The sequence below is a fragment of the Amphiprion ocellaris genome, unplaced genomic scaffold, assembly GCF_022539595.1.
Source record: "Amphiprion ocellaris isolate individual 3 ecotype Okinawa unplaced genomic scaffold, ASM2253959v1 Aocel_unscaffolded289, whole genome shotgun sequence".
In the NCBI taxonomy this organism is placed as follows: domain Eukaryota; kingdom Metazoa; phylum Chordata; class Actinopteri; family Pomacentridae; genus Amphiprion; species Amphiprion ocellaris.
Window position 1 is genome coordinate 5712 of NW_026559465.1, and position 16715 is coordinate 22426.

At 38.7% G+C, this 16715-nt stretch overlaps 1 long non-coding RNA gene across 1 annotated transcript; it reads left to right on the forward strand.

Moving 5' to 3' along the window:
• Window positions 1-729: 729 nt before the first annotated feature.
• Window positions 730-16149, forward strand: LOC111579903 (uncharacterized). The gene is made up of 3 exons (XR_008601023.1): window positions 730-863; window positions 5853-5954; window positions 16099-16149. It is a non-coding gene; the product is annotated as an uncharacterized LOC111579903 (long non-coding RNA).
• Window positions 16150-16715: the final 566 nt, after the last annotated feature.

Sequence of the window (16715 nt, forward strand, 5' to 3'; positions counted from 1 at the left end):
GGTTCAATACCTGCAGACATAAAACTCACACAGACATGAAATGTGGTTAAGACTCAGACAGAATAGCTTCTAGTAGATTGTGTTGAGTGGATGGATCCAACAGAGGAAACATTTTTAACTATTGGACCTTAAAATTGGGGAAAAAAGTTCAGAAACCATCAAATTAGGGTGGTGTTTTGGTCCCAGAAAGTTCCTGTAAGTGTATATATCTATGGATGGATCCATATTTCTACTAAAAAATACAGTCTCTGGTCGACATTTCACCAACATGTAGACAACGTAGAAGCAGTGTCTAACTCTGCCCATATAACACCAACATCGAGACTTCTATGAACATCTAGACCTCTATGAACACCAACATCTAGACCTCTATGAACACCAACATTTAGACCTCTATGAACACCAACATCTAGACCTCTATGAACACCAACATCTAGACCTCTATGAACACCAACATTTAGACCTCTATGAACACCAACATCTAGACCTCTATGAACACCAACGTTTAGACCTCTATGAACACCAACATCTAGACCTCCATGGACACCAACATCTATGGACAGCAGGTTTCCTCCTCTAGCCCAGGCTATGAAGAGGAACAGATGAATGGCTGGTTGGAGCCGTCAGTCTATATTAGTGGTGTTTTTTAGCAGGGTTACCACAGATTGACACTAGGGGGAGCTAGTTGGCTGGACTACGCTAATCGGCCAGGCGATACTCCCAGTATCCCTTGTTGTCTCGTTCAAGATCTTCTTGCTGCTAATGCTTCGGACTGTGCCAGACTCTGTTCAAACTGAGTATTTAAGAGTAGTTAACTTCGAGCTTACTGTCCATGACTGAGAGTATAGTTGTGGGATTCGTTGGTGAGTAAATAAAAGTCCGTTATCTGTTGTTAGTATTGAGGAACTCCGAGTGAAAAATTGTCTCGCGCTAGCCGCGATGCTAACGGATATAATAGGAAATCCCATAGGCCTGTGCTAATAGCATTAGCATTTAGACCGCGGGAAAATGTGCTTTGCAGTCCATGTATTTAGCATGTGGAAGTGTGAGTATTAGTGCCATGAGGTTAAAAATGACTCTGTTATGGTCATAATGTGTAATTGAGCTACTGTAAATAAGTTAGGTTTAAGTTTGATGGATGTTAACTGTATTTAGCTAGTCATACTGTCTTGCTATGGAGTTTAGCTTTCTCACACTGAGCTTCAGCAGTTTGCAGTGTGGTAAAATATCATAATGTGCCTCATAGAAGGAAATGAATTATCTCTAACCTTAAGCTAGAGTAATTCATATTGTTAATATTGGTAAAACTGGTACAGTGATGATTTATGATGCAATTGAGTTTGAGAAATTGATAGTTGTTGTACAACAGATCTAATTGAAATTTGTGAATTCAAGCAAAGGTTATACTGATGCTTGGTAGTGTTTCATGTCAAGTAAGGTGTAGCCTAATTTGATGATGATATGTGGATAACACTGTCTGTAGGTCAGGTTTTGGTAAAGGGTGGATTTCTGGACTTGTCTAGCATCCAGCAGAGCATCCATTGAAGGATTCATCCATCAGAGAACCGAGATTCCAGTTAACAGAATAGCGAGCCAACCTACAAGAACTTGAGAGAGGGGTCATTACATATCATTTCATCAAGTGGTCCCCACCTGACCCCCTCAGATTTTTCTAAATTTTTACATACTTATAGAACATTATATATGATGGAAAAATCCAAAATTTCAAGGCTTAATTGTAAAGAGTTCCAAAGTTATGACCATTTGAAGTAGGTAGGGGGTACCCTAAAATTGCGACCAAAATTGCGACTTGAAATTTTCGGCTATTTTCAGGCTTCTATAACTTCTGAACAAAAAGAGCTAGAGGTCTGAAATTTTCAGGATCATTTCATAGGAATCCATAGTCCTAAGAAATGTGAAAATATTTACTTAAAAGATGACTCAAAATTGTCCAAAAATGATTCACAAATGTCCTAAAATCATTTAAGTGTTCAAAATTACTCTAAATTGACCCAAAATGATTCAAAATGTGTCTAAAATTACTCGAAACTGTCCAAATTAACAAGATTGAACAATTATTGGCCACTGTAAATGGAAAAAAGGTGCAGAATTTTTAATCCAAGTCAGTACTGTGTTTCCAGAAAGTTCCTGTAAGTGTATATAGAAATATGGATGGAAATATGGATGGATCCATATTTCTACTAAAATCCTGTCTTTGGTCCACATTTCACCAACTGTTGAGGCTCTAACATCAGTAGAATCTGATGCTTTAAAGTTTGACAAGACAAGGTTCCAGTTTTTAGATATTTAGACTAAATGTTGATGTGGACTCATTGGTAGGAAACAGAACCTGGTGTTCATAGAGGTCTAGATGTTCATAGAGATCTAGATGTTGCTATTATATTTGTAGAGTTAGACATTGCTTTTACGTTGTCTATGTGACCCATATTGTGTATCAAAGGGTTAAGAAGTAGATGCTAATTAAAAAAATATATAATCAAGTGAAGAAACCTGCAAAGTGACAAAAGATTCAACTAAATGTCGCAAACTTTGTAACCCAACAATCGCAGGAGCAGAAATCTCTTTTTGGAACATTCTGCATTTCCTACCAAACACCAAAATTAAACTTGTAAACCAGTAAATGTGCATAATATGGGCTCTTCTGGACCAGATTATCTGTTTCTCTCTGCCTCCAGTGATGTGCTAAGCTAACGAGTGGTTGGCTAGTTAAGAGCAAATAAGTGTTCTTTATGTTAGCCATTAGTGAACTCAGTTTTATTGGGAAAGATTGCTCGTTTTCAGGCGACTTCTCAACGCTGGAAGACAGATTTTGTATTAAAGTCATGAGTTTAATGTCAGCAAATGTGGAGCGTTTGAGATCATGAGAATCTTTGGAGTGTTTTGACGAAGCTGCAGAAGTTATTTATGTGCCGCCGTTGGCTCCGTCTGCGGTGATTTCTGAGTCATTTCACCAGAATTTAGTTCCGTCTTCTCCTCTGTGGCCGTCAGAAGCTCCACAGGGAAGCGTTGTGCTGCTACTGCTGGGTTGGAGATGGTTTGAATTATCAGATATCTGGTTGTGTCGGAGCAGACAGACCAACGGCGACGTCTGATGACGCAACGCGACTGAAGGATTAAAGGAGCTGCTTTGATGTGACAAACAAACCTCGAGATGAGGAAGAAGCAGCAGCAGGAGGAGAAGCTGCGATGCTGGAGGACGGAGACGTTTTACTGACAAAACCCAGTGATGGATAATGGAGGGAACCAGTGACGCTGTGGGATCAGCAGTGATGGTGTTCTGTGGTGGAGACAAGATGATCAACACAGAAACTGAAAATAAAGACAGGATGGATGATCTCCACTTGTTCTTTTCCCCAACATGTTATTTTCTCATCATTAATTTTTTTAGCTGAACTTCTCTCTGTCCTGTTAATTCTCACCCAGAGATACTTTATTCTTCTTTTTTATAGTTTTTCTGCTAGTTTTCATTTTTTCTTTTTGGTTTGAAATCTTCAACCAGTGCAGAATCTTGTCTGTGTGAATTAAGGTCCTAAAATGTAATAAGTTAAAACCTCGTGTTGTCCTGTGGGTCAGAATTGACCCGTTTTTAAGTTTGAAAATGTGGAGAAAAAAAGTTTCACAGTGAAACTTCTGATGTCCACATTTTCAACATTTTTGGGAAATCTTTGAAAATTTTTTGGTGGGAAAAAAATGTTAAAAATGCTTCTTACGAACATTCACAAAAAAAGTTCATTTTTATGTGAATGTTCTTAAAGAAAATATTAGAAGTTTTACTGATATATATGGAATCACTTTAGATATTTTTAGGATTTTTTTTGGAAGATTTTTACTCATTTTTTGAAAATAATTACAAGAATTTTCTTGCCAAATTTGGGGGATTTAAAAAAAAAAAAAAACTTTTAAGGGAAACTTGTAAGGAATTATTGGAATTTTCTTCCTGAAGGTTTTGCAAATTTTCAGAAATTTGGGGAATTCTTTTGCTGAATTTTTAGATTTTTTTTCAGACGAGAAAACAATATTTTTTGGTGCCTGTAAATGAAGACAACAGGAGGGTTAATACATCTCAAATTAGGAGGTTACATGAAAGAAAAAATCTATTTTTGTGTGAAAAACTGCTATTTGTTTAGCATGTCTGGCTCATTTTAAGACACCCTCAACTTGACAATCCTGGTAAAATAGAGCTTAAAATAAGTTTTCCCAGCTAATTTTAAGATCTCAATATTCTAAATATCATATCTTATTTCTAGAAATCTTACCAAACCATTTTTCACTTGTTCTATTGGCAGATTTTTTCACTTATTTCAAGGTAAAACTTCCTTGAAATAAGTTTTTTTTCTTGTTTTGAGAGGGCATTTTTTTCCAGTGTATTAGCCTGTTCTGCACGTGCTCAATGCGTCCAACAAGCCGTTTCCCACAAACGTCGTGAACACAACACTGCTGTTAATTAGCAGTTTATAGATAACACATGTAGCTCCATGATGACATGGAAAAAAGCGGGTTCATCAGGTCAGCGTGGTGTGAAAGCATCCAGTGTGTGTGTGTGTTCGATGGTTCGTTAGCGCGCCGTGTTCAGTTATGAGAGCGCATTTGTGTTAAATCAGGTTTTACGAGTGTGTGTGTGTGTGTGTGAACAGTCAGTGTGTTGTTGGAATAGAGACATCTGGGCTCAATGACTCAGCTCTCTGAGTGTTTTCAGGCTTTCTGTAACTTGTCTTTTAATCTTCATGCCTCACGCTTCTGCTGAATGTCATCATCTGTGGTGGGAAAAGTTCAAACTCAGGTGTCGATGTTATGTTAAAAAAAAAAAAACGACACTGTAGTTCTGAGCTGAATCATCGGATCCTCAACTTTCCAACAGTCCTTGAACTAACCAGATTTCATGTAAAAATTTACAGAATTTGAGCTTAAAATCACTTTATTACCTCGGCAGAGTTATGTGACGATCGGCGTTGGTTTGTCTCTGTCTGTTAGCAACATTACTCTAAAACGGACCAACAGATTTGGATGAAATTTCCAGGGAAGGTCAGAAATGATACAAGGACCAAGTGATTAGATTTTGGCAGTGATGCAGCTGATAGTCTGGATCCACGAATTTGTTAGAGATTTCTGTCTCGTTTTTGTCGTTTTGTCTCGTTTTTGTCGTTTTGTGTCATTTTGAGTCTCGTTTTTGTCGTTTTGTGTCTCATTTTTGTCGTTGTAGTCTGGATCCATGGATGTGTTAAAGATTTCTGTATCATTGCCAGATAGCGGCACAGCATCACTGTAACCATGACAACAAGTGAACACTACATCAGCTGATTGTGATCCTACTACAAATCCACCACTGAGGACTTATCAGGACTTATCCATCAGAAATGATCCAAGGAACAACTGATTAAATTGTGGGGGTGTTTCTGAGTCCCATCAATTCCTGCCACCTGCTACATATTTAGGTCACGTGATTCCGTCTGTGGTAGTTTGGTGTCCCATTTTGGTTTTCTTACCTCATTTTGTGGTCTTTGTGTGACATTTTGGTAATTTTACGTCTGTTTATGTCCCAGTTTGGTCGTTTTTCATCATTTTTGTGGTTGTTTTGTGCTGTACTTTGGTCCTTTTATGTCTTTATGATTTCATTTGGCGTCTCATTTTGGTTGTTTTACCTCATTTTGTGATTAGATTTTGACAGCGATGCGGGTCACAGTGAAACATCTTTCTAAAGTCATGGTTGTTTTATCGCTGTCTATAGAGGTGCAGTGAAAAATAAGACGGAAACAAAACACGGCCATAAACAGCTTGGAATTTAGATAGTTTGTCCATGATAGAAAATCAAAATGTTGTCATTCTTGTCTTAGGCCAAGTTTTTGGTCGATGGAGGAAGAACCAGAAGACAGGAAAAGTCAAACTGGGAGAAAACCAAAGAAAAGAACAGAAGAAAACATTCAGAACCATCAAAGGTAAGCAAAAGGACATTACTAGTTTGTAATTTTCACATATGTGAAAGAAGACACTCAAACTGAAGCTTTAATTTGTGTTAAAGACTTTATAAAATACTGGAAATCTCAAAATGCAATTAAAGAATGAAAATGAACAGTTTAGCTCAGTTTTAAAGGAAAACAATACAGCAAATTACACTGTAAAAAACAATCTAATATTTTACACTAAATAGATTCTCTGTTTTGTTTAATCACAAATGATAAGTAATAAAATCACAGAACTTAAATGTTACTTTAACCCTCCTGTTGTCTTCATTTACAGGCACAAAAAATTATTGTTTCTTTGTCTGAAAAAAATCCAAAAGAATCTGCAAAAAAATTCCCCAAATTTCTGAAAATTTGCAAAATCTTCAGGAAGAAAATTCCAATAATTCCTTAAAAGTTTCCCTGAAAAGTTTTATTTAAAAAAAATAAATAAATAAAAAATAATAATAATAATCCTTCAAATTTGGCAAGAAAACTCTTGTAAATATTTTCAAAAACTGAGTAAAAATCTTCCAAAAAATCCTAAAAACATCTAAAGTGATTCCATATATATCAGTAAAACTTCTAATATTTTCTTTAAGAACATTCACATAAAAATCAACCAAAATCCAGTGAATTTCGCTGGATTTTGGTTGATTTTTATGTGAATGTTCTTAAGAAACATTTTTAACATTTCTTTTTTTTCCGCTAAAAAATGTTCAAAAATGTCCCAAAAATGTTGAAAATGTGGACATCAGAAGTTTCACAGTGAAAATACATATTTTTCCCACATTTTCAAACTTTAAAACGGGTCAATTTGACCTGCAGGACGACACGAGGGTTAGACAAGTCCCTCCATCTTGCCGAAACGTCACTTGTTATGTGAATTTATCTTAAATCATGTGGGATGAGACATTTTGACTAAAAATAAGACAAATACACTTGGTCAGATTTTGAGTTTTTGCAGTGTGTAAGCAACTTTTTGAAATAGTATTTTGAAATTGTTTTTTATTACAACAATGATTTCATGATTTCATTTGTCATTAGGGGTTCTCACATTTTGCTGTATTACTGTTCCACTGTAATGTGAATTTCATTTGTCATCCTATGATTTGAGATTGTATTTGCTCTTTTTAAATTCATTTTAAAAGGCAAAGCCTCTCATTTTTGGCATGTTAAACACACACAGCGCTGTATTCCTTTATCTGTGAGGACATGATGCCCTTTAACCGAGTCTAAACCACAAGCCAGAATATTCTCGCTGTCCAAAAATGTCTAAAAATCAAGGCTGTCCTCACCAAAGTAGACATACACACTCACACACACTCACACACACGCACGCACGCACGCACACACACACACACACACATCATAACAATCCCCCGAACACACAGCGATCAGCTCTCTGCTAAGCCCTAATAATGGGCCCTATTATAATTCAGTTTTCTTCATATGTGGTCAGGAACAAAGCAGGAATGAGCAGCTGGCAGAGCTTCACACACAAACACACAGTAGTCAGTAGAAAAGAGAATCTGCAGCTTTGGCCGCAGCTATTTTTGGGGAATATTAGTAAAACACACAGTGGATGCAAACCAAAGGAGATGAAGGGATAGATAGCAGACGAGACGATAGATGGACCACAGGCATCCAGAGATGAATAATGCGGTCGCACCAGAGCTCAGAGGACATTTCCACTTTTAAATCAAGTTACTTTAACAAATGCTCTGTGTGCTGGTCAGACAAAAAAGAATCTCCAACATCCAAATTCCAACAGTCGGAAAAACGATTTGATATTCCAGTCGAGTTATGATGGTTTTCTAAAAAAACAAAAAAGAGCAGGAACTAGTAGCCAAATTCACACTGACATAAAGTAAAATTGTACATGACGACCCGCAGAAACAGTTTGAAAGCGGGCCAACGTCTGAATCTGTTAAAACTTCATCCCAAGCAGCCGCTGGACAGACTTAACAACCATAAACAGAGCAGTTTGCAGGGTGTCGTCTTGCTTTCTGAGACTTTACAACAGCAAAAACACAAGAAAAGAAGTGTACAGAAATGTTAGCATGCCTGGCTAACAAGCTTATCGCCTGCAGTAGCATCCTTACATTAATTCCCAAAACAACATGCGATAAATTGTGGGTTACAAGTTTAAACGCAAAACACCAAATGTTGTGCTTTTTTTAATGGAATTTTTCTATCAATTCTGAGCCTCAGAACTTCATCAGTCCAGCAGATAGAACCATGACATTTAGGAGGAAAAACACATCTGAGTTCTGGTAAAAACTGACACCAGATCAGTTTAAATCCACTCCAGGTGTCACAGTCTAAAGAATAAATCTGGTTTTGTTCTTTTTATTTGGTTGGTGTGAATTGGTGCAGTTTTGCTACTGAAACTATGATGTATCCCATAATATTGATGCCACCAACCTGTGAGATGAGCCCCCCTGGAAACTGTAGTGACTCTGTATACAAAGATATGAATAACCAGGTTTCTCGTGTAAACATCATGTCCAGGAATATGATAAGAGCCAAGATGAGAGTCAAAACTGACACTAATGAGTAACTAAACATGCCATTGTTCCAGAACATCAAAAATCTAACCACAACTGATTTACCCAAGAGGGAATTTAGCTATATTTTTCACCAAAAAAGCTTTTAAAAGTCTATAAAGGTGTACAGGTGTACAGCAATTCATGGGAACCTTTTTCTATCACTCAGTTAAATTCATGCTTGCAAGATAGATGTTCTAGTTTTATAATTTAGATGTACTTTTTAAGTTGAAAAACATATTTTGATGATCACAGGAGCTTCAGTAGAAATCAACTAGACTTCTCTTGTAGATTCTTGAAGACGTTTCACATTCATCCAAGAGACTTCTTCAGTTCTAACTCACTAATGGGGAGTTACAGAATTTATAGTCCGTCCAGCTCACAATGCTAATGGACCATTAACGCCCAAGACTCACACCCTTAAGGTGTGAATTGTTGTGAAATCAAGTGGTCCACCAACAACAGCATCAATCATGGTGGAGCTGCCAGTTTACACAACAACGGATGTGAATCAGCCAAGTCAGGAGTGACTCAAGACGTTAACGATGCTGAAACTTTCTGCTGAGAGATCTAATCACTGCATTATAGGTGTTTGATAAGTGGTGTCGCAAACGTCCTCCTCTGTTTGGAGATGGCTGTTCCAGTCTGACATACATGACTTCCTTCACCCTACAATTCCACAATTATCAACTAAAAGCTTGTGTTCATGCTGCCAGTGATTAAATAGATAAAATACCTTTGATTGTACAGGAAAAATTACTAAAGTTAATTTAATTCCCTAAACTCAGTGTAGTCTGTTGAGCATGATTTCATTAGAAGTTGATTTATGCAAACTTTTGAACAACTTGGTGTGGATAAATATGACAACAATACAACATGAAGTAGTTTTAAATAAAGGCGACAACACGTGGCATTATTTTTTAAGTATGTTCACTTTTATTGCAGAAAACATTTTTACAGATGAAATGACAAACTCTTTACTAAATAGAAAAAAACAAAATTAATTTAGATTTGATGAAGAGAAATAAAAGCAGAATATAGAAGAAGTTTAACCTGCAAAGCGGTGAAAGTGAAAGTTGTCCTCCCTCAGTGTGTCTTTAACCTCCGACCTCTGGGGCTCATCAATAACCAGGAGGCCAGTAGAAGTGTGTGTGCTGTCTCATCCATCTTCATTAGACTTCTGTGTGTGTTCACTGTGAACACACTTAAAGCAGATGGAGGATTCATTCATACAGGCACAGAAAATAAGGTATAAGAAGCTAAAGTTAGGCTGGTATGTTAAAACTACATGTACATTTATTTTATCAGAAACACAAACCACAGAGATGACACAGATATTTATTTGGTCTCTATCTTTGTTATCTCTGCATTTGCAGGAAGGAAAATAGACTCACTGATATCTGATGGACTGATTACTGAGTCTCTAACACAGACTAGGAGCTGTGGCCTGAAGGTCACTGGTGTCTGTCGCAGCGGCAACCCAAGAACCCGCTGGTGGACACCAGCGGTGAGGGAAGCCGTCAGGCAGAAGAAGGAGGCCTTTCGGGCTTTGCTTGCTCGGGGGTCTCCTGAAGCAGCCGACGGGTAGCGGTTGGCCAAAAGGGCGGCAGTTGCGGAAGCAAAAACTCGGGTGTAGGAGGAGTTCGGGGAGGCTATGGAGAAGGACTTTCGGTTGGCCTCAAGGAGGTTCTGGCAAACCGTCCAACGCCTCAGGAAGGGGAGGCAGGACTTTGCTCAGGCTGTGTACAGTCGGGGTGGAGAACTGTTGACCTGTACGGGGGACATTGTCAGGCGGTGGGAAGAGCACTTTGAGGAACTCCTGAACCCAGTAAACACGTCCTCTGTGGGGGAGGCAGAGCCTGAAGACTCGGGGGAATCTTCGTTCATATCCATGGCAGAGGTCACCGAGATAGTTAAGAAGCTCCTCGGTGGCGCCAGGTGTGGATGAGATCCACCCTGAGATGCTGAAGGCTCTGGACATTGTTGGACTGTCTTGGTTGACGCGTCTCTACAATGTCGCGTGGACATCGGGTACAGTACCTGTGGAGAAACAGACCGGGATGGTGGTTCCCATTTTAAAAAAGGGGGACCAGAGAGTGTGTTCCAACTACCAGGGTATCACACTTCTCAGCCTCCCCAGGAAAGTTTACTCTCGGGTGCTGGAAGGGAGACTCTGACCAATTGTAGAACTTCGGATTCAGGAGGAACAATGTGGATTCCGTCCTGGTCGTGGAACGGTGGATCAGCTCTTTACTCTTGTGGAGCTGCTGAGGGGGTCGTGGGAGTTTGACCTGCCAGTCTACATATGCTTTGTGGATCTGGAGAAGGCCTATGACCGTGTCCCCTGAGGGGTTCTGTGGGGATTCTGAGGGAGTATGGGGTACTGAGGGAGTATGGGGTACTGAGGGAGTATGGGATACTGAGGGAGTATGGGATACTGAGGGAGTATGGGATTATGGGATACTGAGGGAGTATGGGGTACTGAGTGAGTATGAGATACTGAGGGAGTATGGGATTATGGGATACTGAGGGAGTATGGGGTACTGAGGGAGTATGGGATACTGAGGGAGTATGGGATACTGAGGGAGTATGGGATACTGAGGGAGTATGGGATTATGGGATACTGAGGGAGTATGGGGTACTGAGTGAGTATGGGATACTGAGGGAGTATGGGATTATGGGATACTGAGGGAGTATGGGGTACTGAGTGAGTAGGGGGTACTGAGGGAGTATGGGGTACCAGGCTCACTGATATGAGCCATTGGGTCCCTGTACACCCAAAGTGGGAGCTGTGTCCACATACTCAGCACAAAGTCAGACACGTTTCCAGTGAGTGTTGGACTCCTCCAGGGCTGTTCCTTGTCTCTGATCCTGTGTATTACTTCCTGAAAAAGACGTCATAGTACGGTATGTCATTGAACAAACTAATGTAGCATATTATCGAAAAAAATGTCTTTTTAATGAACATGGTATGTATATATGTATAGTGTATAGTATGTCATTCAAAGTATGTCATAGTATAGTATGTCGTCAAAGAAACATCATACTATGTGTGTCAACTGGAAAACGTCATAGTTTAGTATGTCGTCCAAATTTTCACCAAAAACAACATAGTTTAGTATGTCGTCTAAAACGTGACCTTAAACTAAACTATGACGTTTTTGATTACGTTTTGGACGACATACTAAACATTTTTAATGGATTTTTTGCCATAATTTCTGTGCCTCATCACTTCCTTAATGATAAACCTGGATCCACCTCTATATAGGGCCTGTAACTCTGAAAATATTCATAGTATGAAGATAAAACTTTGCTTCATTAAATAAACTGAACCTACTGGCAATAAAGAGGAGATCGGGGGGGGGGGGGGGGGGCTTTATAAAGATTTTGTTGATTATATATCCAGTAAACTATAAGGCAGTTGTATTTTCACAGCTACAGTAAGTACAGGTTGTTATATCCAATACCAGCAGTAGTATAAAGCAGAAAGGAAGCTGGACTCTGACTCTCCTCTTCAGTTATTCTAGTACGTTATACAATGACTTCCTGTTTCTATATCGGGCCTTCATGCCTTCCTGGTGTCAGAACACTATCAGCTCCCATCATCACACTCAGTGATCTGATTCAAAATAAAACACACACAGGAACACTGATAGTGAATCAGATGTCTGTGTGTCACTGACCTCACATGACCCCAGGGCGACCTCAGGTGAACTCTCACCTCTGTGGGTCACAGTGACATCATCAGAGAAACAACAAAAACACGAAGCAGGTTCATTCTGTATGAAATCAACCAAATCTGTAAAAAAAACTCATAGAATCCACAAACAATTCTGTTTAAAATCCTTATGCTAAGTCTATCTCCATGTCTCCTCTCTACTCTGCTCATCCGCTCTAGAAAGATGTTTCACCATGCTGGATGGATCGCCAACTACTTGTGGTCATTTCGTTTTTTGTGTCTTGTTTTCTGTCTCGTTTGTGTCTAATTTTTGTCATCTTGTATCTCGTTATTTCAGTTTGTGTTTCTTGGGGACAGTTTTGTCTCTAAAAGTAGAATGGGAGGCAGAGCCTTCAGTTATCAGCTCCTCTCCTGTGGAACCAGCTCCCAGTTTGGGTTCGGGAGGCGGACACCCTCTCTATTTTTAAGACCAGGCTTAAAACCTTCCTTTTCGACAAAGCTTATAGTTAGGGCTGACTGGGTGACCCTGAGGGGGTGAGCTGGTGTTTTCATTTGCACAACTGACTTCCCCTCTTGACGTCCCTTTAGTTTGCCCCTAGTTATGCTGCTATAGGCCTAGGCTGCTGGGGAACCTCTCTGGATGCACTGAGCCCTTCTCTAACTACCTATGTATTTACTATATATACCATTATTGCATTACATTCACTCTGTTTCTTTCTGTGTCCTTTCTCCGAGTGTCCCTGGTCCCAGAGCTGGATGCTGGATGCTTCAGATGTGTGGCTGTGTTTTATGGTCCTTGTGTCCCACCCCCCCACCTCTCTACCTCTATCCCTCTATCTGTATCCCTCTATCTCTACCTCTATCTCTACCTCTCTACCTCTTCTGTCCCTCTCAACCCGCCCGGCCAGCAGCAGATGGGTCCCCCCACATTAGAGCCGGGTTCTGCTCGAGGTTTTTTTCCCTGTTAAAAGGGTGTTTTCCTTGCCACTGTCGCCTTTTGGCTTGCTCTGGGGGTCAGGCATATGGGTTCTGTAAAGCGTCTCGAGACAATTTGACTGTAATTGGCGCTATATAAATAAAATTGAATTGAATTGAATTGAATTGAATTAAGTGGAGTTTGCGTCCACATCATTTTCATCACTTAATTTTTCTTCACTTTAATCCAAAGGTGTCAAACTCGTTTTAGTTCAGGTTCCGCATTCAGCCCAGTTTGTTCTCCAGTGGATCGGACTAGTGAAACCACAGCATAATAACCTATAAATAACTACAACTCCTAATGTTTTCTTTTAGTGCAAAAAAGTTCACATTTCAGGAATTGTCTTTTTAAAAAACATTGTGAACAACCTGGAATTTCTTAATAAAAATAAGTTCAGTTTCACCAACATTCAGCCTCAGTTTATCATTTCCACATTACAACTTCCAGATCACAGTCGACAAAGGAACACAACATTTAGTCACAGATATCTGGAACTGAACGATACAGTATTTTACTTTATCAGTAAAATGACAAAAATCAGACCAAAAAAAAGACAAAAACAAGACAAAATATTACAAAAACGAGACACAAATTGACAAAAATGAGACAAACAGCACAAAACAAGAGACAAAAAGTTAGACAAAAAAGTTACAAAAAGACAAAAAATTTACACAAATGAGACAATTTTACACAAAAAACACAAGCAAGACAAAAAGGAAACAAAACGACAAAAACGAGAAAAAATGACAAAAACATGAGACAAATGACAAAAATCAGACAAAAAAAGAAAAACAAAAACAAGACAAAACATTACAAAAATGAGACACAAAACTAAAAAAGAACAATGAACAATGTAGTATTTTACTTTCTGATCTAAACAACTTGTCATGGTCTAGAAATGATTTTAAATTTATAGTTTTACTAGTTTACAATCTACAGTTAATGTCTTCTCTGGAATTTTTACACTTTGAGGGCCAGATTGGACCCTCTGGAGGGCCGCTTTTGGCCCACGGGCTGCATGTTGGACACCCTTGCTTTAATCTGAAGTCTTGTACCTTTATGGAAACAGAACAACCATGAAGAGGAGAGAAAATTTTCCCAAATGTCCACGGTTGTTACCAACACTGTAAAAAAAAAATCTGTTGTCACCACGTACTTCAGATATTTAACTACTGACATTTTTATTTAGTTTCATCCTCGTCTCCTCTCTGCTCGGTGGAAAGTTCAACCTGAAAACTCTGAATGTTTGCCACCAGACTGTTGGTCACAGCTGAGTCAGTCATGACTTCACACTTACACTAAGTAGAGCAGAGGTTTTAGTTTTTCCACAGAAAGTCACAATAGCAAGTGGTTTATTTTGGATTGTATAGCATGGCTTGAAGCAACAGATGATCAGTTCCACTACAATTAGAATGTTGAAATCCAACGAGTCTTTTAGTTTTTTAGCTTCAGGCTCTGATTAATGCTGTCATTTTGGTGATTTATTTTAAAAGTAACATAAAGAAAATTCTTCACTGGACTGCTGTTTGCTTCACTCTCCTGCTGTCCTCATTTACAGGCACCAAAAAATATTCTTTCCTCGTCTGAAAAAAATCCAAAAAATCCCCCAAAAAATTCCCAAAATTTCTGAAAATTTGCAAAACCTCCAGGAAGAAAATTCCAATAATTTCTTAAAAGTTTCCCTTAAAATTATTATTGAAAAAAAAAAATCCCCCAAATTTGGCAAGAAAATTCTTGTAAATATTTCCAAAAAATGAGTAAAAATCTTCCAAAAAATCCTAAAAATATCTGAAGTGATTCCATATATATCAGTAAAACTTCTAATATTTTCTTTAAGAACATTCACATAAAAATTCATGCAACCAAAATCCAGCAAATTTTGCTGGATTTTGGTTGATTTTTTTTCTGAATGTTTTTAAAGAAACATTTTTTTTACATTTCTTTTTTCCACCAAAAGATGTTCAAAAATTTCCCAAAAATGTTGAAAATGTGAAAGTTTTCACTGTGAATATAGGTATTTTTTTTCCACATTTTCAAACTTTAAAACAGGACAATTTTGATCCGCAGAACGACATGAGGGTTAAAAGAACACTCAGAGTCATCTCTCAAGTGAAAGCAAATGTTTTACTTGCGTAAGGAATCAACATGAACAGAAGAGACAGTTCAGCTTTTATACAGGCATATAAACAAGTCGCACTTGTTATATTTCCATGGAAATTTACCGAGTGCATTGGGTTATACGAGTTCACAGTCACACAGTTATACAGTAGTTTGAATCACAAAGAGCATTTAATCGTAACATTATTATATTTTTAGAACACCTTTCAACCCTGCCGACAGGTTTTGGGATTCAGAGAGAATATTGAGCTACAAGCAAGCGGGTACTCAGAAACACCCGACACACTCCTGCAGAGATTTCTTTAAATTTCCACAACTTGACGACTCACCAGTGAACCAAACAAAGCTGCTAAAAGGAGGAACCACAATCTGTAGAGTCAGCTGCTTCTCAGGACTCAACCCAAATGTGTAGCTTCCACCAGACAAAGCTGCTTCTTCTTTTTTTTATGTCAGGCTTGTTAGAAATCTGAATGAATCAGTGTGTGAATGATTCAGGGAAATGTTTCAGGCTAGAAGAGGGAGTTTGAAAAGTTCACAGAAAGTGAAGCAGAAATGGAAAGCGACGGGGAGGTTTCTATGAGCTCTGCTGCTTCACCATAGACTGCAGGGAACACAACCTGCTGCATGCAGAGAGTTTGTGTTGCTGTGGATTCACACCGCTGCCCTCCAGCGAACACACACAAACACAAAGATAAAATCCTCCTTAATCACGTCGCTCGCTGCAGACGTCCGCTGTCTGAGAGGTCAGAGGTCACAGAGTGGAGCTGCAGAAATGAACGCTGCAGGTTTTAACTCACTGTCATCCGTCTGTGTCTGCAGGTGAAGCTCCAGCTGTTTCCAGAAGATGAAGGCAGCATGAACATCTGCAAGGTACTTGTGCTTATTTACAGAGAAACTGCTGCATATTTCACAAATCGAACAAAGTGTGGTCAGCATTGGAAACACAGACTTGTATGGTTCATATCTTGACCACTTCATACTGAACCAATCCCATATTACCATGTAACAAGTCTTCAAAAAAACATCATAGTATAACATGACAGAATGTCAGAGGGTAGCAGGCATGAAAAAACATCACATTATAGTGTCTTAAAAAAACCTTATGTGTTGTCCAGAATGTCTCCAAAATCATCATAGTATAGTATGGCGTCAACATCACGACCCAAACGTCATAATATAGCATGTCGTCTAAAATGTCACCAAAAATGTCATCGTTTGTATGTCGTCCAAAATTTCACCAAAAACGTCATAGTTTAGTATGTCGTCCAAAACGTGACTAAAACGTCATAGGTTAGTATGTAGTCCAAAACGTGACAAAAATGTCTCTAAAACGTCATAGATTAGTATGTCATCCAAGATTTCACCAAAAACGTCATAGGTTAGTATGTCATCCAAGATTTCACCAAAAACGTCATAGGTTAGTATGTCGTCCAAAA